General features: G+C 41.2%; 1 protein-coding gene across 1 annotated transcript in view; it reads left to right on the top strand.

Moving 5' to 3' along the window:
• Positions 1–22,787, top strand: part of KCNIP4 (potassium voltage-gated channel interacting protein 4) — a 767,671-nt gene that overhangs the window by 86,359 nt on the left and 658,525 nt on the right. The window lies entirely within an intron of this gene.

The raw sequence follows: 22,787 nt of genomic DNA, 5'->3' as shown, positions 1-22,787 counted from the left end.
GAGATGCCACTAATCAGCAGATGAGCAAAGAGACATAAAACAAGACTGGGACTACAGGATATTTATAGATGTGAGAAGTAGCTTGGAAATAAGTACTCATGGTGGAAGCGGAATGAGCATGTGGTAGTCTGGAGGAAGTCTATCCAGGTGCCAAATTTGAAGAATAGCTCTCAACCATGTAAAAATAGGTAGTATAAGGACATGCATGGCCTATGTATTTTTCTAGTACTTCATTAAGAATCTAGGCCAGGCTGGAAAACAAGATGAATCTTAAAAGTCAATAATTCAGAAAGTTTGGAGAGCATTGGTCAACACTGAGATGGTTCTCAATCAAGAATATGGGTATAAAACACAAAAAGCTACTGTGAGTTGATATGGAGTCAACACCTTGGTGCAGCCAAAAATGCTTTTCTGTTGTTTACCTGCTTTGGAGACAGCAGCCTGGAGCATGGCCAGGCCGCCCCCCCCCCCCCCCCCCCCCCCCAGCAGACTGAATGGCAGGACCTGGTGAGCAGAGAGAGTAAGGGAATGAAGACACAGGCAATTTCAGACATTTCTATTTAGAAAAACATATTTCTATCGATATCTTTTTAATGTTGTCTCAGTACCACTTAGCACAAAATCACTAGGAATGTCTCTTTTTAAAAGAAAAAAATCTATATTTCTGAATCCTACCCAGATCTATTCAATCAAAATCTCTCAGAATGGGGATATGTGCCCCCAATTTTTATAGGTTAGCTGAAAGTCCTGATTTCTGCAAGTCAAGTCTTTGGCACCTGAAACAATTCACTTTTGATAGGGAAACAAGGGCCCGGCCAATGTGGCTCAGTGGTTGAGCACTGACCCATGCACCAAGAGGTTGCTGGTTTGATTCCCAGTCAGAGCACATGCCCAGGTTGTGGGCCAGATCCCCAGTGAGGGGCGTGCAGGAGGCAGCCAGTCGATGTTCTCTCTCATCGATGTTTCTCTGTCTTTTTCTCCCTTCCTCACTCACTATAATCAATAAGAAAAATATATTTAAAAAATAGGGAAACAAGGTAAGTTAACAGTAGTCAGCTTGGTCAGAGCAAGTCTGCTCACAATAATTATTGAACCCAAACCTCAAAAACAGAAATACACTAGTAGGCACCACAGTCTAGATATCATTTTATAGGCAGAAGCTAAGGGAAGACAGCAGAAGATCTGTACTGTGCCTACTCACAACTCTGCACCCAGGCTATGGACTGGGATTGTATTTTGCTCATGAGTTTTCCTCTTTTGTTTGCATATTTAAAAAAAAAATCAATATATGTATGGTACTAAATATAATCTGTAGCATCTATTAAATCCTTAATGCATGGTGGCTACTATCATTTCTTCTTTCTTCTTCTTATTTGCATTTTTTTCTCAGGGGAAGTTGTGAAATTAGAAAATTATTTCTTTAAGAAATTTCTGAGATTAAAGTATTATACAAATAATAAATCATAGTTATAATAGAAACTATATTTTTAAAAACCCTTTTGTTTTTTATGCCCTTTCTAAGAAAGTATAGATAAAATATTGTACAGAACCAAAACATATTTTTAATGTGAATTTATTTCATAACGAATTATTTGTTTGAATATGTGAACTAGGGATGAGTGTTCAGAGTAGACCCGAGCAGGTACCTGAATATCCCCTAGACTCCAGGGTCTAGAGGGTCCCCAAGTGAAAAGAGGGGCAATTACCGTACAGTGTGCCCACAGCAAGGCAAGAAGAGTGCTGACGGTGTACCGGCACAGGGCTTCGGGGTGATTAGTTAATCAAGCACACTGACTTCAGCCCTGGCTGGTTTGGCTCGGCAGTTAGAGCACCGGCCCACGCACCAGAGAGTCCCAGGTTCAGTTCCCGCTAGGGGCACGTATCTCGGTTGCAGTTTGTCCCCTGGCCCCAGTTGGAGTCGTGTGGGTGTCAACCACTCGAAGTGTCTCTGTCACGTCAATGTTTTTCTCTCTCTTCCTCCTGATCTATCTGGAAAAAAAGATACACCAACTTCATAAATTCTGCTGTGTTCTCAGATGGCTATCCCTGAAGAGAGGTCTAATAAACCTACCTGATGTGCCTTCCAGGAGCCATAATGCGGCTCCATTTAATAGGAAATCAGCTGGGAGCATGTTGGCACTTGGATTCAGAAACCGTGAAGAAACAGAGACAAAGAGAATGGCACAAATTGGATGAGTTATCGGGGTCCCACTGGTGCACGAATGAAAAAGAACCAGGGTGTGCCCTGGCCGGTGTGGCTCACTGGATAGAGTGTCAACCCTCACACCGAAGGGTCATGAGTTTGATTTCCGGTCAAGGGCATGTAGCTGGGTTACAGTTTTGATCCCTGGCCTTGGTCAGGGGCACGAAAGGCAATCAATGGATGTGTGTCTCTCACATTGATGTTTCTCTCTGTCTCTCTCTTCTTCCCTCCCTTCCACTTTAAGATTCAATGGAAACAATATCCTCAGATGAGCATTATCAAAAACAAAAACAAGAGAGCCAGGGTGCAAGTGGATAGATCTTACTAATATTTAATTTGCTCAGTTAGAACTTTATAAAAAAAATCTCAGATCTGTCTTTTTTGTGGGGGAGGGGAGAGATGTCCAACCAAAACAGATAAATGAAAACCAGCTCCGCACTGTTAGAGTTACAGAGCCTCTGTGACGTAGTGAAGTGACTTTCTCCACATTCCGTCAACTAGGACAGGGCTTGATGAGCCCAGGCAAGCCCGACCTGATGCCTGCCTTTGGAAATAAGGTTTTAGGGACTCCACACCATGCTCATTGTTTTACATGTTGCCTGTGACCGCTTTCACACACAACTGCAGAGACAGACTTGTAAAGCTTAAAATATTCACTCCCTGGCACTTTATAGTAAAAGCTCTCTGACGTAGATCTGGTATCCAGCCTGGCATACAGTAAGAGCTCAGTAACTGTTTAATGGGCTTGAACTGTATACTTGCTATGTACCGTGGGCAAGCTGGTTAACCTCTGAGACTCAGTTTTTCCTCACGATAAAATGGGCATAGGAGATCAATCTTACAAAATCTTCACGCCGTCTGGTGTAGTGCTGGGAATATGGTTCATGGATAAAACACAGTATGTAATTCTTCCTCCTTTTCTCCCTTTGGTAAACGGTAGCAGGTGCTGCTTAATCCAGAATAGTCGGTAGCAAGCTCATAGCTCTCTAAATCTTCACGTGTAGAGAAATAATGAACTTTCCCCAACCGCATCAGTGGTTTGTAATTATTTATGACCGTCCTGAATCAAGATGCATTTTTTTTTTCTCTTTTCTCTTTACTTGTCTTTTTTTCTCTCCTTTTCAGGACATTGTTTATTTCCCCATAAATCAAAGAAGTCCTCTTTTCATTTTCACATTAACCATGGGGAGTGTAATTTATTTTATTTCTTCAGGATGACACTATATCATAAAAGCCTCTGAGGCCTGGGTGCCTCGCTGTTGAATCATAGAAGCAGCACAAGAGTATATTTTTTCAAAGTAAATTCCCTTAATCTTTTATTTTTGGTCACCCCCATTCTGCCGGGAGAAGGGCAGCTCTAATTGGATGAAAACAGTAGACCCAGACAGAACCCCAAGTGAGGTGTGAATAACAAAGGGACCAATCACAAGAAAAGTCTCTCTTTTTTTTTTCTTTTTGCCCCTAGCGGGAACCGAACCCGGGATTCTCTGGCCCACAGGCCAATGCTCCAACCACTGAGCCAAACAGGCCAGGGCAAGAGAAGTCTTTCCTCTGCTTCAGTTAAGTTTCTGAATGGAAGGGAAGTGCCCTTTGATGGCGGGGTTTGTTGACGTTGGCCTTACCTCAGCTTCCTGAAAGGGGTCTCCCTTTCTGTTGTCTAGAAGTACTCTATAGATATTTTTCTGAATTTAAACTTTGATGTTATTTTAGTGGCCCACTTTGTGAGTTAGTCTTAAAAGTGACAAGCCCTGAAGGATATAGCTGATGAGTAGCTTCACTGGTAGAATACTAGGGGGGGAAAAAGAGTATTCTTGCTAATGCCATGGTTCTTGAGACTATGAAAAGGTGTCCTGCCCGGCCAGTGTGGCTCAGTGGTTGAGCATCAACCCATGCACCAAGGTCTCCAGTTTGATTCCCAGTCAGGGCACATGCCCAGGTTGTGGGGCCGATCCCCAGTGGGGGGCATGCAGGAAGCGGCCAGTCCATGTTCTCTCTCATCTATGTTTCTCTCTCTCTTTTCCTCTCCCTTCCTCTCTCTCTAAAAATCAATAAAGAAAAAAAAAATGTCCTTAGTTTAACATGAACTCTTTTTTTTTTTTTTTTTTGGTTTATAAAAATTTCATTTGTCTTATTTTTCTTTTTTTTGTCTTTATTTATTTATTTTTAATTAATTAATTTATTTTTGTTACAGATGTTTCTCCTTTTCCCCCCACTGATCCCCCCTACCCCCCCTCCCCGCCCTGTCCCCAGCTTTGTTGTCCATGTCCATTGTTCATGCACACATGCATATAAGTTCTGTGGTTTATTTCCCCCCACACCCCCTCTTCTGGGGATAGTGAGTCTGTACCCCACTTCCACGTCTCTGGGACCCCCCATTCCTCAGAGTGAACATGAACTCCTGAAGAAGGCGTTTCCTCCAGGACATTCTCTTGCTCGAGAGGCAACAAGCTGTCTCGGGAGGAAGGAGACGGGAGCTCTCCTGTCACTAGATGTTTGTGCACCGGTTATCATTTAGCAGCCAACTCATTACAGAACATGTCATATCAAATTATTCTGAGTCAATGAGGTTCCAGCGACAAGATGCCTCCGGGGAGGAATTGTGAGTAGGGAGAGGACTTTTAGGTACGAGCATTTATTGTGACTTGGAGGAAGGAAGCCGAGAAGCCCCTTATCATGTTCTTGACAACTCAACCTGTACCCCATCCGAGTTCCTCGAAGAGCCCACATTTTGTTGCCTGGTATGTTGAAGGAAGTTAAGAGTGAGCTCCTTCATTCTTTTTTTTTTTTTTGCCATGAGCTGATTATTTTATTTCATTTTTTGTTTTGATGTTTTATTAACAGTTGAGTGAGGGATTAAAGTTGTAATCAAGTACAGAGATGATGTGATGCAGCAGAGGGGTTGCCTTGAACAGCAGAGCCACAGAATTCCACGTCGGAATCAGGCGGGTCTGTGCAGCGCGCCGTCCCTCCGCATTGTGCGGAGGACAGAACAGGCCTGAGACGTACCCCACTTGCCCCAGGCACACCCGCATTCAAGGGGGAGGCTGTTGGGATTCTGTCTTCCTTCTTTCTCTTTTTGGATAAATGAAAGCTGTATCATGATTCAAGGTTCAAATAGATCTTTTTCTTTTTTTTCTTTAAAGGAGAAAAGTGTTCCAAGTAATATGGAGTACCTGCAGGGAATGACGTTTTGACATTGTGATCATTGTGGTGCTGTCGAATAGGATCGTGCTGATACGTTCATCTGATCCAGAATCTCGACAGTTCCCACAGTTACAAACCCACTTCCACTGCAATTTCCTTTCAGTCAAAGAGAATCTCATGGCTTTTGCCACGTGCCAGAGGCCCTTTGTGAGTGGCGATCAGGTCAGAGTATGTAAACGTATGTAGCATTTGCCTTGTTCAACTGGCTCTTTTCCTTTCCTACATCAGCTTTGTGATTCTCAGTGTTAGGCACTCATTGGAATTTGTTCAGGACCTGGCCATTGGTGGTATTTTAGAAGTTTCCCCAAAAATGCTAGTAGCATCCAACATTGCATACCACTAATCTACCTATACACTAGTCCAGATTTTTAAACATTACTGTTAAGTTTTACCAGTTGATTTTTACAGTTATCAGTACAATCATTATGTTAGAGACAACGTTTTATAACTATGGTTTATGCTTCTATTCAAGATTAACATGGTATGTCTTCACTCATGGGCTGAGCTCCAGGGAGCACATCAGTCTCTCGGCAGGGTCGCGGTCATGCACAGCCCTGTCCTAAAACCGTACTTATGGCTTATACACTGGACCGTACGCTGCCACGGAAACTCTATAGCTCACAGTGTGCAGAATGCAAAGTTTGAATGATTTTTGGTGACACAGTTCTCTTAATTAAACTGAGACATTAATATATATTTTTTTAAAAGAGAAAAATATGAGTACTTGCTTCGTAATTCAGAGCTGAAGAAGCAAAACCAAAATTAGAACTAGGAAAGTAATGAGTACTTAAATATGAACAAATTTCTAGCAGGGACCCAGAAGACGGTTATTTTCCACTTACGAGGAACTGTTAGGTAGACCAAAACTATACATTGACAAACTCAGTTAAAAACACAAAGTGTAGCGTAGGCAAAAATGTGCTGAAACATTGTGAAAGTGTGATGAAGACAGTCCACCTGTCAGAAACGGTGACCTGCCCTAGGACGTGTGGAACTGTGCATTTGTGTTCTAAGGCACTGCAACCTCTCAGTGAGATAAGAGAGACCAAGTGTAAAGATCGACCTATGACCTTAGACATTTTCAAACCCACATCTTCATAAAATGTAGGGCTGTCTTCATGACATTCGAAAAGTGGCAACCAACTTCGGAATGAAAGAGAGAAGGAAGAATTCCAAATATAAGACACTGTTAAAGCCCAGGGTGGGACAAACAAGGAATTGAGTGCAGTATATATGGATCAGAAAACTACAAGGTGTGCAGAAGGAGCCTGCAAAGAACCTACAAGATTCCATGGACCTTACTGGATGCTGTGATGTGATGCATTGAGCTCCAGGAGGCCACCCAACATTGGTGCTGTCTGGTCCTAGCTGTTCCTTTATCAATATCCAGTCAGACTTACATACATAATTAACTCCCTCCAATGTTTGCATATATTTATGATGTTCTGTAACTGCAAATTATTTTTCATGACTGTGGTTCCAATTTCCAAGCAAATGCTAAGGAGCCTGACAGAAGAAATGGTACACTCTCTGGTTCTGATTACTCTCCCTTCTTCTCCAAATTATCGGTCCCATAATTGCAATTGACTGGGCTTTTGTAATTCTGTTTATGGTTTGTTCTTCCGTGCAGACATTTTATATTTTCACGCAGATATGTCTATTGATATTTTTAATCTTGTGTGATTTCTTCCATTATTTTTAATTCTAGGCAACATTTTCCCCCTCTCTAAGATCAATTAAATATCCACCTGTATTTTGTTCTGCTCTGATTTTATTTATTTATCTAATGGCATTGTGCCCTTCCTCCTTCTCCTCCCTGTCCCTTCTCCTGCCCTTGCATTATCAATTAGGTATTGCCCTAAGCATTTTGCATGTTACATTGTCTACCCACCAACCCTAAAGGTTGATAACTGTTATTGTTCTCATAAAGGTCTAGCCTTTCTTAAGCTCATGAAGTACTGATATGTTATCCAGCCAAAGCCTTAGCTCATAACTATTATGCCATCCTTCCCTGTTTGTTGGTTTTGTTGCTGATTGGACTATCTTGCAGCCTTGACTAACATCTTATTTAAGAAAATATTGAATTGTTTATTTTCACATCTCTAAGAGAATACCTAGCACACGATGTGGCTCTGAGAATTCCATGAGGCAGTGTACGTGGGGAACAGAACATGCTTTGTTCTCAGGGCAAATATAACTGCCTTTCTTCACATTGTTCCCGTTGAGTTATTTTGGATTGTAGGAAGCTTGCTATCGTGCCTTTCAAGTTACTTGGATAGTTTTCCTTTCAGCTGGTCCACAAGCCTCCTCTTCTACCCTAGAAAAGAGCACATGCATAGGAGCACCAAGGTTTATAAATGTTACATTGAATTCACATGTTTCTTATTTTACCCTGAGGCCACTAGAAACACAGACTCTTTAGCTAGGAAGACCACTCAGCAGACGCTCACTCAGGGACAGCGTCTTGCCGTCTTTCTTTTTGTTGACCTGGCATCAGTGCTGCTATGGAACAGGAGAATTGGACAGATTGCCTTGATTCAGATCTTGGCGTAGTTCTGTTATAGGGACAAGGTGGACAACACCCTGTGTGAGAGGGGGAGGGCTGTCTCCTCCTCAGTTCTGGTCAGTCTCCCAGGAAGGAATTCAAACAAGTGACCCCGGGCAATTGTATTGCAGTAAAGAGAAGTTAATAAAAAGCAAAACAAGCAAATTTATTAAATAAGTAAGCAAGCAAATCTGTTCATCTACATCTGGCCTGGAATACAGATGGGCTTCCCAGCTAGATGGAGAAGTGAGTGCCACGGGGTCCATGGGGTTACATACACTCCCCTGGGGTCCATGGGGTTATACACTCTCCCGTGGGGTCTGCGGGGTTATACATCATCCTGTGGGGTCCATGGGGTTACATACCCTCCTGTGGGTCCATGGGATTACATACCCTCCCGTGGGGTCTGTGGGGTTATACACCCTCCTGTGGGGTCCATGGGGTTATACATCCTCCTGTGGGGTCCATGGGATTATACACCCTCCTGTGGGGTCCATGGGGTTATATACCCTCCTGTGGGGTCCATGGGGTTATACACCCTCCTGTGGGGTCCATGGGATTATACACCCTCCTGTGGGGTCCATGGGGTTATACACCCTCCTGTGGGGTCTATGGTGTTATACATCATCCTGTGGGGTCCATGGGGTTACATACCCTCCTGTGGGTCCATGGGATTACATACCCTCCCGTGGGGTCTGTGGGGTTATACACCCTCCTGTGGGGTCCATGGGGTTATACACCCTCCTGTGGGGTCCATGGGATTATACACCCTCCTGTGGGGTTCATGAGGTTATACACCCTCCTGTGGGGTCCATGGGGTTGTGTACCCTCCTGTGGGGTCCATGGGGTTATACATCCTCCTGTGGGGTCCATGGGATTATACACCCTCCTGTGGGGTTCATGGGGTTATACACCCTCCTGTGGGGTTCATGGGGTTATACACCCTCCTGTGGGGTCCATGGGGTTATACACCCTCCTGTGGGGTCCATGGGGTTATGTACCCTCCTGTGGGGTCCATGGGGTTATACACCCTCCTGTGGGGTCCATGGGATTATACACCCTCCTGTGGGGTTCATGGGGTTATACACCCTCCTGTGGGGTCCATGGGGTTATACATCCTCCTGTGGGGTCCATGGGGTTATGTACCCTCCTGTGGGGTCCATGGGGTTATACACCCTCCTGTGGGGTCCATGGGGTTATGTACTCCCCTGTCTATAGGTTTCAGAACTCCTCTGCTGAATATGGTGATGCAGATTAACTCTTAAAGTCTCCACTTCTACTTTGTTATGGCTTCTGCAGAATTTATGAAAAACACCTGGTAATTTTATCCTGACAGCCCCAAGCCTGCTGGCTTCACTGTTTAAACAGTGAGATGAAAACTGCACCTTTTCCCTTCCCCTTGCCCGCCTTGGCAGCTCCAGGTGATTTACACTAGACAGTCCCTGGTCGGGAGAGGAGGCAGTAAACTCCGCCTTCTGCCCTGCCTTCCGTGGGGAGCTGGGACAGCCATTCGTTCTTACGATAAGGATTGCGGCAGTGGTGCACGTCTGGCCTTGTTTAGTTTTCTTGTCTCTGTTTCAGTTTCTCCCGTCCTGGAATTTTCCTAGCCTTTTACTGTCCTATAGCAGCTCCACTTAAGGGCATGTGTCTGTCTTGATGTGTTGAGAAAATGTTCTCTTTAGCGTGGTTTAGGCAGTTGCACCATCTGGTTCGGTGTGTCCTGGACAGTGAGGAGAAGGGAAAGAGGACCTGGCAGGGAGGGCAGTGTGAACGCTGCCATGCTGACAGCCAACAGCAGGGGGTGTGATGAGTCATCGTGTGAAGACGGGAGGTGTGTTTGTGCCTGGTCTGGACACCACAGTGTGGAGAGGGGCACAGACGGTCGCCTCTGAATCCAGAATTCTAACTAAGGGTGAGGAAGGAGTGGGCGCTGTCAGCCCAGTGCCCAGACCGCATCACCACCAGAGGCTCCCGTTCCGTGTTAGCCCTTTTAGAGTTAATAAGTGCATCGCATCTTTAATTCCTGCACTTTTAGGGGAAAGTGGGCAGTCCGCTCAGGAGTTAAAGGCTCTGATATTGCAGTCAGATGTGTTTACAGAAACACTCATCGTGTTCCGGGCCTCAGGGCCTGTGGTGTAAGAGGACATTTTTTTCTTGACTTTCTAAAAACAGCAAAAATTATTTCAATTGCAGGGTGAATATAGGCAATGCTGCATCTGATTGGGCAAAAGGAGTTGGAAAGTGATTGGAAATTGTGGCTCAGGACTCTTGGAGGATTGTTTCAATAGACTCATGTGTTCTCCTTCCTTCTCATCTGATTTCAGTTTCATTACCTTTGACACTAACCGTGACATTGTCTTTTTAAAGAGAAAGTAAGAGGCTCTCTAACCATGGCTGTTGTTTCGTCCTCCCCATCCAAAACACCGGAATTTCTCTCTTCTGTGCTGATCTCTAAGCAGAAATAAAAATTATTAATTGGGCCTGAATGTTTGCTTTGCTACAAGAATTATAACTTTCTCATTGAGACTGAAGATTGAAGATGCAGGTTTTTGTTGTTGTTGTTGTTTAATAAGCATATGCCTTATAATGAGGATGCATTCAGGGATGAGATTGGCTTTATGAATTCCTAAAATACAAACAACCATGAGTAAATTATTGAGCTTCATTTAAAAGAAGCCAAAACACCCAAGTTCTTTTTTGCTTAATCGTGATTATCAATCTTAATAAATCTATCTGGGCCTTTTAAAACTTCAATCAATGCATCAATCATTATCTTTGTTTTAATTGAGAAAACAGGTGAGAATAAAATGAAATGTTAAAGCTAAGTAAATGAGTTTTACAATACAATATTTGTAAATTTTTATTTACTATATTAGGTTGACATTGGTTAATACAATTATATATATATATATATATATATATATATATATATATATATTTCAATTCTATAACACATCATCTATATAGTGCACTGCGTGTTTACCACCCAGAGTCAAATCTCCTTCCATCACCATATATTTGACCTATTTACCCTTTACTATCCCATCCACCCCCCCTTTTCTTTGGTAACCACCAGACAATCATCTGTGTCTATGAGTTTTTGTTTGTTTATTTTTCTTGTTTGTTCATTTGTTGCTTTCAGTTTTATATCTATGTACATGGCCACAGTGGTTCTGAGCTGAGCAATATTCCATAGGAGGTGGGATACTTATTTTCCTGTATTGAATACTGCTTCTGTTCATGTAGCCGAAAATGGCAGGAGGTGGTTTGCGGGGAGAACGGAGGCCAATTACCTCTCTAGAGGTAGCCTTCTCATACAACAGTGCAAATGTGTGTGTGGTTCCCTTCTCGACAAGATGAGTGTGCCTTGAGGACAGCAGTACCCTCTTAGAATTACATATCTGTGGGACTTGAGAGGTATGACAGATCACATAATTTAAGGTTACTTTGAATTTATCTGTATCTTAATCACACAGTTTGAGTATATGGTCAGATAAATCTCTACACCTTCTCTCTCTTTTCCCCCTTCCTCTCTTTATTCCTTTTCTTTTTTCTTTCCTTTTTACCTTAACAGGGAATATTTGCCAACAGGGCTGGCTTCATGAGTGGGCAGCCTGTGCCCAAGCTCAGAAAGGCACCACACATTCTAATGCTCCCCTGTCACTGTCCTGAAATGATGATGACTATTATTTTTAAACTAGGGAATGGGAGGTCTTATTTTGCAGTGGGCCCCACAATTTCGGTAGCTCTTCCTGCCTCCTGAACCACCAGCCTATTATCTGTGTCTGTGAGTTTTGTTTGTTTGCTTTTATTGTTTGTTCATTTGTTGCTTTCAGTTTTATATCTATGTACATGGCCGTCCGGTTTCCAGCGGTAGGTTCCTTGATAGACTTCCCTTTCCTCCGTCCCCACCCTCGCTGCACATACGTTGGCATGGGGTTTCCCAAACACTTGCCCCTCTTCTGACACCCGCCACCTCCCCTTCAATTCCTTTGGCTCAGGGACCTGACTGAACCCTTTATATATCTTTTCTTTTAATCACATCACTTTTATACTAAAATATTCTCAACAATATCTGGTCTAAAGTTAGCCTTATCAGCAAACAATCATCTGCTCTCACATTCTGACGAATCCTTCCCTAATTCCTGCTGCCCCCCCATTTTATTTTAATCCATATAGTATTATCACTTCACCACACCATGAGTATGTTATAAAATATGCTATATTTCTAGCATCTTTAGCAAATCAATTTATTGAAGTAATCTATCAACTGTTTAACAAGTATTTTCTAAACGTGCACCCTTTGATAATGCTGGTAATGGCCCCTACCCTTACTCATTGACAGTGTAGAAGGGGGTAGAGATATTTAACATGTAATTACTTACTTGTTGCGAGTGTCATGAAGAAGATGATTGGAGTGATAGGAGATAATTAAAGAGAACATAATTTGCCTCTGCCCTTTGACTAGTCAAACCTTAAACGTAGTTCAAAGCCCAGATAAAAGGCTACTCCTTATTACTTATCTCCCCCGCTTTATAGTCTAATTATCCAAATCAACCTTTTTTAAATTACTATTTTATTTCTTGCTTTCTTAGTTAGACATGGTCTCCACTATGCTTCATATGCATTCTTCAGCTCAGCTATTGCCTTCTCTGGAACCCTTGACTGACTGCTCTCCTCTCCCAGCCCTAGATGAGGTGAGATGGGGTGGGGGGAAGAGGGGGAGAGAGAGAGAGAGAAGAGAGAGGGAGGGATGGAGAGAGAGAGAGGAGAGAGAGGGAGGGAGGGAGGGAGACAGAGGGAGAGGGAGGGAGGGAGAGAGAGAGAGAGGAGGGGGAGGGAGGGAGGGAAGGAGAGAGAGAGAGAGGAGGGGGAGGGAGGGAGGGAGGGAGGAGAGAGAGAGAGGAGGGGGAGGGAGGGAGAGAGGGAGGGAGAGAGAAGGAGAGGAAGGGAGGGAGAGAGAGAGAGAGAAAATCACCTTTTTACTTTAGTTCTATTGGAGACAATCTTTTATCTCCATTTTTAGAACTTTAGCATTTTATTTACTAGATTCTTAGTTTATTATGACAGTGAGACACTAGGAGAAGCAATAGTGTGACATATTTTATGCTTATGGATTTTGGACCTTCTACTTTACGTCTTTTATTCCTTTGGTTAATCGATACCTATTTTCTGAGCACCTGTAATTGTCAGACACTGTTTGTGTAGAGATAAATAAAACTCCATTACTCCTCCCATAGAACATATAGTATAAAAATAGATGAATACTTGAAAAAAATAATTGTGCAAATAAATCTTAACAATTAGAAAAGTGCTACAAATGAAAAATACAGGATGCTACTCTACTGGAATTAGTCAAGTCCTTCATTTTTTGTTGTTGATCCCATTGTTTATACAATGGAGACATTGATACCTCAGTGCTGATCAAATTAAATGACACTGAGTGAATGCTTAGTACAATGTCACCAATGTACATTATCATTTTTTTTTGTAAATTCTCACTTGAGGACATTTTTCCACTTTTTGCTCAGATAGAGTAGGAGAGAGAGAGAGGGAGAGAGAGAGACAGAGAGAGAGAGAGAGAGAGAGAGAGAGAAACATCTATGTGAAAGGGACACATCGAGTGACTGCCACCCACACAACCCAACCAGGCTGGGGACACACTGCAACCGAGGTACATGCCCTTAGGAGAAACCGAACCCAGATCTCTCTGGACCACAGGCCAATGCTCTAACCATTGAGCCAAACCAGCCAGGGCACAAAGGTACATTATCTTTAATCAATGCTATTACTATTCATAAATTAAAGAGCAATTTGTCTTCTTCACCAACATGCTAAAAACCCTCTTTGAAGATAAATGTTAATTTTATCAATGAATATTTATTGGCAGTCATTCCATTTAACCCTAATTTGGTCCATGGTAGTCTTTCAATATGATACTCCCTCCCCGTATTCCTTTCTTATGTATCTCGATTCCCTTTTGTCAAAGTTTTGCTTTTCCTTTCACACCTTCATTTCACAATGATAACATTCTATACATTAAGCTTCTTGGAATTTCCATTTATGCTTTCTGGAATAATGGACTTATACGGTAATACTTTTATTATATATTCAAGCACGATTGTTTTTATGGGAAAGGCTTCCTGTAATATGTGTGGCTGATGAGTTCAGCCGATTTCCCGCTTTTCCTGACAACCTCTCAGCAGAATGATAAAGAGCGAAGAGGGCCCTTCAGGTTGGCCAGGGTCTGAGCTTCCTTTCATATGGTAGAGTAGCATCCTTTCCTGTGTTTCCACTTCATCTCAGTGTGTAAGTGGCATATATTTTATTTTATGAAAGCATGTTATATCTTGATAATACATTTTTAATGTGAGAAAATGGTCTTAGTAGTACAGTTGACCCTTGAACAATGCGGGCATTAGGGGTGCTGACACCCTGCACAGTCAGAAATCTGGGTGTAACGGACTCCCCGAACACTTTACTACTGATAGCCTACTATTAATCAGAAGACTTACTGATAACTTAGAGTCGATGAACACATATTTTGTATGTTCTATGTATTCTATACTGTATTCCTACCATAAAAAGTAGCTAGAGAAAAGACAATGTCATTAAGAAAATCATAAGGAGCAGAAAATACATTTACAGTGCTGTTCGGTATTTATGGACACTGTAAGATTACATTGTCTGTTTACAACATGACTCATCTGTCTGTCAGTACCTACATCAATATTGTCTTAAGTGATTCAAAACACTGTATCCATTAGATGTATTACTATCACTGGACATAAAAAAATGAAGAGATAATGTGGAAAAGAGATTTATGTTTATTTACAGGTGTAATGATTTATGCATTGTTAAAATGAAGAAGCAGAAACATGATTGTTTTAGGGTAGCCAAATGTAATAGGTTCAGATGCTTAGCCTACACATAATGAATGAATCATTATAGAATTTTAAAGTATGCAATATTACATTCATATTCATAATAGTGTATTGAAACATTGTTACATTAAAAAATACTTTATCTGTGATTATAAGCTGATAAGCAGTTTCTCAAATTAAGAGAGGCAGAGAGGCATACTGTAATGTAATTTGTTGAAAGCAAAGTTATAAAACAGTAAGAAAACTAACACATTATTAATTAATGTTAAATATTACTCACTGTATGTCTACGTAAGGATAGCCATCCACTTTCATACAAGTCTTGCACATGATGTTCTAGACGATGAATACTTAGGCGATGATGATGACGATGATGATGATGACTCAGAAATTCTCATCCCAGTTCTTGCCACACGGTTATTACATTTTCACGTGAAGACACATATACTCAACAGATAAGTGCAGTAACTGTCCAGTATGATGATTATCTCCTAATCATTAAGTGGAAGTGAATCATCATTAACGTCTTCCTCATCATCTTCACATTGAGTGGCTGAGGCGGAGGAGGCAGAGGAGGGCTGGTCTTGCTGTCTCAGGGGTGCAGGAGATGGAGGACCAGGGAGGGCAGGCAGGGGAGGCGGGCGCTCTCAGCGTAACTTTACGGAATACATTGTGATTTCTGTCTGGCTTTTTTTGCTTTTTCATTTCTCTAAAAATGTTTCTGCACAGTACCCATCCTTCTTCGGCCATGTGCTTTGGTTTCCGTGCCTGCATTGTAGAAGGGCTGTCCAAAGCCGCCTAGAGTGATCAGAACCCTTCTGCCAGGCTGTCTAAGGACGATCCATTCTCTGGCCCTGCTTCTTCCATGCCTTCTTGTCTTCTTGGTTCTGCATTTGCACTTGTTTGGAAACACTCTTCTTCATCAATTCCTCTTCTGCTCATTTGTTTGGTATGCTGTCATTTAGCTCTTGAATTTTTCCAAGATCCACCTTGAATTTTTTTTCCCATATTCACAGTCTCTATTATGATTTCTTTGCTTGGCTCCGTCGTCAGTCCTTGAAGTTAGGCATGCCATCTGGACAGAGTTTCCTCCAGCAGAAATGTATTGTTTCCTGGCTTTTCCTAAAACAATGATGGCACCTTCAGTGGTGTCATCCTTCCAGACTTTTATAATTTTCTCTCTTTGGGCATTCTCTTCCGTGGTGTTGACCTTTCTTTCCACACAGTACTTTGTGTAATGATCTTTAAATTTCTTGTGACCCCCTGATCTAGAGGCTGAATTAGAGACATTGTGTTTGGGGGCATGTACACCACATGGCCCGGTCGTTGTCCAATATCAAAAGAATTTTAAAAGGCATGTCCTTACCAGCAAGGTACTTCCTGACACCAGGGACAAAACAATGAGGGAACCAATCCAGAAAAAGGGTTCAGTTATTCAGGCCTCTTTGTTGTACAGTCAAAAGACTGGCAGCTGGTTTTTATCTTTTACCCTCAAGGCTAGTGGTTAGCAGCTTTATAGATCGGGGCAGTCCTGATCATAAACCCGCCTGCATTTGTATACGAACAGTAGTATTATAATATTACTGTATCCCTTTCTGCCTTAAATCATGGTGCTTGCTTCTCTTCCTAAGAAATGTCGTGTGTGTGTGTGTTTTCTAGAATAGGACACTCTCCTCTGCATTAAAAACCTGTACAGACTGATACCCTTTCTCCTTAATGATTTTCTTAATGGTGTCTGGAAACTCGTCTGCTGCCTCTTAGTCTGCAGAGGCTGCTTCTCCTGTTATCTTGATATTTTTTTAAGCCAAAACTCTTTCTAAAATTATCAAATCATCCTTCGCTGGCATTAAGTTCTGCAGTTTAGATCCTTCACCTCCTTTTGGCTTTAAGGTGTCCTACAATGACTTCCCCTTTTTATGTTTTTTCATCATATTCAAGTCTATAGGTATACCTTTCTTATAGCCATTCTGCACCCACAAAAAAGCTACATTTTCAATGTGAGATAAAAAGGTATTTCACAACTAGTACAAAGTTGCTGGTGTAGCCGCAGCAACGGCTCCATGAACTGCCTTTTCCTCTTTTCTCAATGGTCCTCACTCTGGAGTCATCTTGATCAAGTGGGCAACCACAGCTGCAGACCTCGACCTACTGTACACATCAAGGAATTCAACATTGTCTTGCAACGTGATAACTTTTCTCTGCTTCTTGGGATCACTGCCAACATCTCCAGTGACACTTTGTATGGGTCCCGTGGTGTCAGGCACAGTTTAGGGTATTGCACTAAACACGATGAAAAAACCCACTAGAACCAGGAGAGATCCCTATCTGCTGTGCTGCAACTGACCGGAGAGAGGATTGCCCACAGGGAGACTGATGTCCAGCATCACACGGGTGGAAGCAGACACACTCCCAGCACTTGAGCTCACTGTAGCAGCAGCAGGAGGTGGCTACAAAATTATCACCTAGCTCAGTGTGTACTCCAGGTAATTTTGTGCACTGATGATTAATGCTCCATCTTTACATTTGTTTACATTTCCCTGGACTGCAAATGGCAACCTGTGTGGTCTGAAAGTTTTCCAGTGCTTCAGTTTTGATAAATTGTTACTTTTGATAAGAGATCTGTTACATTTTATGCTAGCAAATGATACAATAGACCATAGGAGCTACATTTATTTTATGCACCATGACATTCCTAACTGTTTTCCTTCCAGAACAGGGTACTCTCATCTGCATTAAAAACCCGTTTGGGCCAACATCCTTCCTCTTCAGTGATTTCCTTAATGGGGTCTGGGAACTCGCCCGATGCCTTCTGTTCAGCAGAAGCTGCTTCTCCTGCTCTTGATATTTCTATGCTAGGCTGGTTCATCTATGCATTGTTTCAAATTGTTGCAAAACTCCAAAAAGTTTTCCAATGTATTTATTGGGGAAAAAGTCTTTGTATAAGTGGACCTGCGAAGTTCAAACTCATGTTGTTCAAGGGCCAACTGTGTTTTCAATTCACAGTTGGAAATCTATGCAGAGCTCAGGCTTCGGTTACTCATGGATTATCACTGGGTTCACACCCCTATCTCCACAGTCAGCTGTAATTGGAAGAAGCTAAGAAAGCCCTGGCTTTTCCACCCTCCAGTGAAGCCTAGTGGACAGGATCTGGGGTCTGAAGTTGGAATCCCTGGGTCAGGCCAGGTTTCCTATGGACTTGGGAATGAACGTGCAGCATATACTCTCTGAGTATCAATTTCTCATCTCTCAGGGAGAACGAAGATGAGAATAGGACCTACCTCATAGAATTGTCATGAGAAAATGTCAGTTAATAAAATGCAGAATATTTATCAAGGGACTAGAACACATAGGAAGCCCTCAGTGTATATTTGTTACTATTATTGTGTATGCCAGAAATATTTATGAAGTATCCACATTTGCCAAGTCTTGACCGAAGTGTTGCTGTGTTAAGCTTTTGTTCAATGGCTAGTTCTGCACTTGGGCCCCTTAACCTTCTCCAGCCTCGTTTGTTTTTTCTTAAAAATGAAATAAAATGAAACTCAGTTGGTCATAGGAAATGGTCAGGCTTGTTTGGAGAAGGCAATATATTTTGGTCTTCTACAAAAATGCAAACCCCTCCAATTTCTTATTTTATTTATTTATTTATTTATTTATTTATTTATTTATTTATGTATTTACTTATTTATTTCCCAAATACCTACCTATCTCTTTTTATTATCAATCTTTCTTTCTTTCTATTTTCATGGTCATTCCAACTTGGTATTTCAGCAGTGTAGTGGAAAGAAATCAAGCTTTGAAGGCCGGCAGACCTAGGGTTGAGTCTAGGATTTGCTGTCTCTAGTCATTAGCCCGGAGTACGTTACAGCATCTTCACGCCGAGCCTGCTCTCTCGAAACTGGGGGAAGCCTTGCTAATTGGTTGTTTTGAGGATCAGTAATAATAGTAGGTGCTCAATAAATAATATTTGTTATTAATTCAGGCAATTTTCTAGCTAAATTATCCAAATTACCACATAATCATATTTCAACTTGTCATTTTGCTAGTATCTCTTCTTAGGTGTATATTGATTGGGGTTGTAATTTTTTTGAAGGCAGATTCTATTATGGCATGTAAATTCTTCATGACTAAAATAATTTAGGTAAATGCATGGTATAATTCAGGTTGACGTGAGTGGTCCTCTATGAATTAAACAAAATTTTAAACCTGATTACATCTTTTGCCCGGCTGGTGTGACTCAGAGGTTGAGCATCAACCTATGCACCAAGAGGTCGCTGGTTCAATTCCCAGTTCAGGGCACATGCTCAGGTTGCAGGCTTGATCCCTGGTAGGGGGCATGCAGGAGGCAGCCAATCGATGCTGATGCTTCTCTGTCATTAATGTTTCTATCTCTTCCTCCTTCTTCTTCCCTCTCTAAAATATCAATAAAGAAGATTTAAAAAATAAAACAAAATAAAATTTGATTACATCCCAAAGAATTGATTTCATTTTTTAAAGGAAAAAAAAAAAAAGCCTATTAGATCTAAGATTTAAACACCCTAGGAGAAAAAATATACTCATTTAACTTTAGTCTCACCGAAGTATAAGTGGTAATTGGGGAAAATAAAAAAAAAATGAGAATAATAATTTACCCATCAGCTGCCCACTAACCATGAGGCAGACAGATTGCTAAGCAGTGAACCCTTGTTTAATTGTATAAATCCTATATCAGTATAATTCATTATAAGCACAATGAGTGCCAGCCTCTGCCAGGCATCAGGAGGACCCTGGTGATAGAGAGATGAGTGAAACATATTTTGTGTTGGTAAATAGACGTACACAGGAAGAGAATAGAAATTTAACCCCACAAAAATAATCTCACAATGAAATATGTATATGGAATCCTCAATAAACCAGTTTTATCTTTATGTGTAAGAAACTCTTTAGTGTCATAATAGAAAAATATCTGTTTCCCTCAAGTTTATAAAATCAAATTATTTACCCATTCTATGTTTTCCTCATTTTTTCCCCTGCTTGGAACTCAGAAGAAATGGGTAAAATAAAAACATATTATAATGGGTTTTGCTCAGTATTTTAGTCATAAATGTTTATCCTTTATACATAAATTCATATTATAACTGCATTAAAATAATGTATCATAATTCTAAACATTAATGTTTAAATGGTTTCCTTAATGTAATTAATTTTATGGAAGGCCAAGTATATAATCCTGGCATTTGGCCAACTTGCTAGTTTCCATGATTTGTTTATGACTGGTCGAATCCTTAATAGCTACCAGTTATTGAGCACTTATGATATGTCAGAATCTAGCATAACTGCTTCACATACGTTACCTTATTTAACCATAACGTCTACCCTGTGAAGTAGCTATTGTTTTCTAATTTTACCCACAAGGATACTGAGGCACAGAAAGCTCGGCTAATTTCCCAAAGTCACAAAGCAAGAAAATCGTTGAGCTAGCTTTAGAATTCTGAAATCCTTGGCTCTTAAGTTCTGTACAGTCTTATAAAGAACATGCTTATATATTGTTCACAGTGCTTGATTTGTAATCTAAGGTTTAAAGATGATGGGTATACGTTCAAATTCATGGTCTGTTGTTCTGAGTGCAGTTCTTCTTCAAAGGGGGCTACCCTTCAAGGCGGGAAAGAAAATATTGCAAGCATTTACACACGTCTGATTTTGCAGCTGAGTTCTCTCTGATTAGAATTCAGTTACCGATTTTTAGTTAAGGGCCTGATTTGGGACAATTTTTAGTGTTGTGAATAATCCTCAAAGTTACCCTCATTTCTCTGAAATTGCAGTGAAGGAAAGACAATGGGGATCTTTGAAAATAAGAAGACTGTGATCTGAGGAGGGATACACACATTCATTTTACATATTCCATCCTCCTCCTCTTCCTTCCCCAGGGACCACTCTCGCCGTGCCTGGGTAGCTACCTAGAAGTAAAGCGGAGATTTCTCCATTCTCTCGGGGTTAGATTTTATACCACATACCCTCTTTGCACACTTTGTATCATGTGCTCATGGTTTACTTACAAGGTGGATGCATGGATTTGTGTGGGAAATCTTTTCTTTGAAAATACTTCTGTAGAGGAATATTTTCACCCCAAAATTGGAATATCATTATTCTAATATTTACAGAAAAAAAATCCAGGCAACAGATATTTTTAAGCTCTCATTTTTGTGCTATTCTTTTATAAGATATTCAGCAATGACTAAATTATTTTCGTTTTTTTTGGTGAGGATGGGCCTGGGAAGGGCCATGATATGGTATGCTTACCATTTGTAGTCAATGAAATATATTTCCATTAATGAAAGTAAATTTAGGTAACAAATTCAGCTACTTAAACAATCAGAGTCTTGCACTGCAGTTGCCATCATACTAAATTACCTCTTTCCCTCCAGAAGTAAAAGGGAGGCAAAATGCATGGTGTTTACTTCCCATTCACTGGGTCATCAACATAGAGTGGCCAAGGCTAGTAGCCAAATGGGTACTCAAGTTCCAAAGTTTGGGTCATCCTGTCCAGTGCTTCTCAGACATTTGCCATGATCACCAAGTAAGAAAATGTATTTTACATTACAATCCAGTGCACTCACACACACACACACACACACACACACACACACACACACAATACCTGTAAAAAGAGGCTTTGAAGATAATCTTTACTCTTACTATGTGTGATGTGCTTTGATGGTCTGGTCTATTCCATTGTATCTCTTTTATTTCATTCCATTTTAATTCTAATTTGAGTCCATTCCAACTCTTCGTCTTTCCTTAAGTCTCATCCAGACTCATTACTAAATTTATTTCATGACCCATGTGTGGATCGTGACCTAGAATTTGAGAAAGTATACTACATACAAATAGTGGGTAATTATAAGAGGCAAATAAAACGGAGAAGGAAACAATCACAGAAGTTTAGCCAAGTGTTTAGGCTGGACGGGCTGAAGGAGGAAGTTCCCCACGGGAGATAATGAGGGCCCGAACCAACCAGGACAAATAATGAGAGTCAACTTTTATTGAAAAATGTCCTTTTGCCTGCCCTGTGAAAAACTTAGCCTTGAGTCCATTCTAGTCATCTAAGCCTTTAGCAACTGTACTCATGTAATAGATATTATTTATTATCTTTTTTACAGATGTAAGAGCTGAGGATGTGAAAATACTTTCCCCTAGTTTAAATGGCTGGTAACTGGCAAAGCTAGAATTTGAACCCAGATTTATATGATCAGAATAAGGTCTTATTCATTCCATTCCCATCTCTTTTTTCCCTCAAAAATACCGGTGACTTTTATTGTACAAAGATCAGTACATTTTCTTATGGTGCATAACATCTAGCCAAGGGAATGTCTGCTATCTCGTCCAGATTTCTCAGGGGCGGGGGCCATGGGAATTTTCTACCATCAAAGACATTTTATTTTAGAATTCCGAATTACTCGAGTTGTCAGTTCCCTTGAAAATCATCAGCCAGACCTCCTGTAGCTCTATTATTATGCCGTTTTTCTACCAAAGTGGTTATTTTTTTTTTTCATTTGTTTAGAAATATAATGGTGTTTTACTTCAACATTTCAGATATAGATATTGTTTCTTTCTGCGGGTCTGTACTTAATGTCATGTTGCAGGATGACAGAGGGAAATGCAAAAGCTACAATAAATGGAGTGTGCACTACAGTTTATGAGTCTCACTCAGGTTGAGTCAGTTCTCATGGACACACTCCCGCATGTGCATTGAACGTGCTCGTTTGCTCTCTGAATGGGCTGAGGTGTCCTGACAGGAGCACACACGTTGCCGTCTTGCCTTTCTCTCTCGTTCTTCACTGTGATACCCAGACAAGGACACCCCGTTTCTGTACCACCCATTGAATGGCTCCTCCTACCGGTGTGCAAAGTACTTGTTGACGCAATGGCCAGGCTGGCGTTCACCATTGTCAATGCAACCAGTGTCTTTGAAGGT

The sequence above is a fragment of the Molossus molossus genome, unplaced genomic scaffold (assembly GCF_014108415.1).
Source record: "Molossus molossus isolate mMolMol1 unplaced genomic scaffold, mMolMol1.p scaffold_m16_p_1, whole genome shotgun sequence".
Lineage (NCBI taxonomy): Eukaryota > Metazoa > Chordata > Mammalia > Chiroptera > Molossidae > Molossus > Molossus molossus.
Note: the sequence above shows the minus strand (reverse complement) of the source record. Positions and strands in the feature narration are given on the sequence as shown.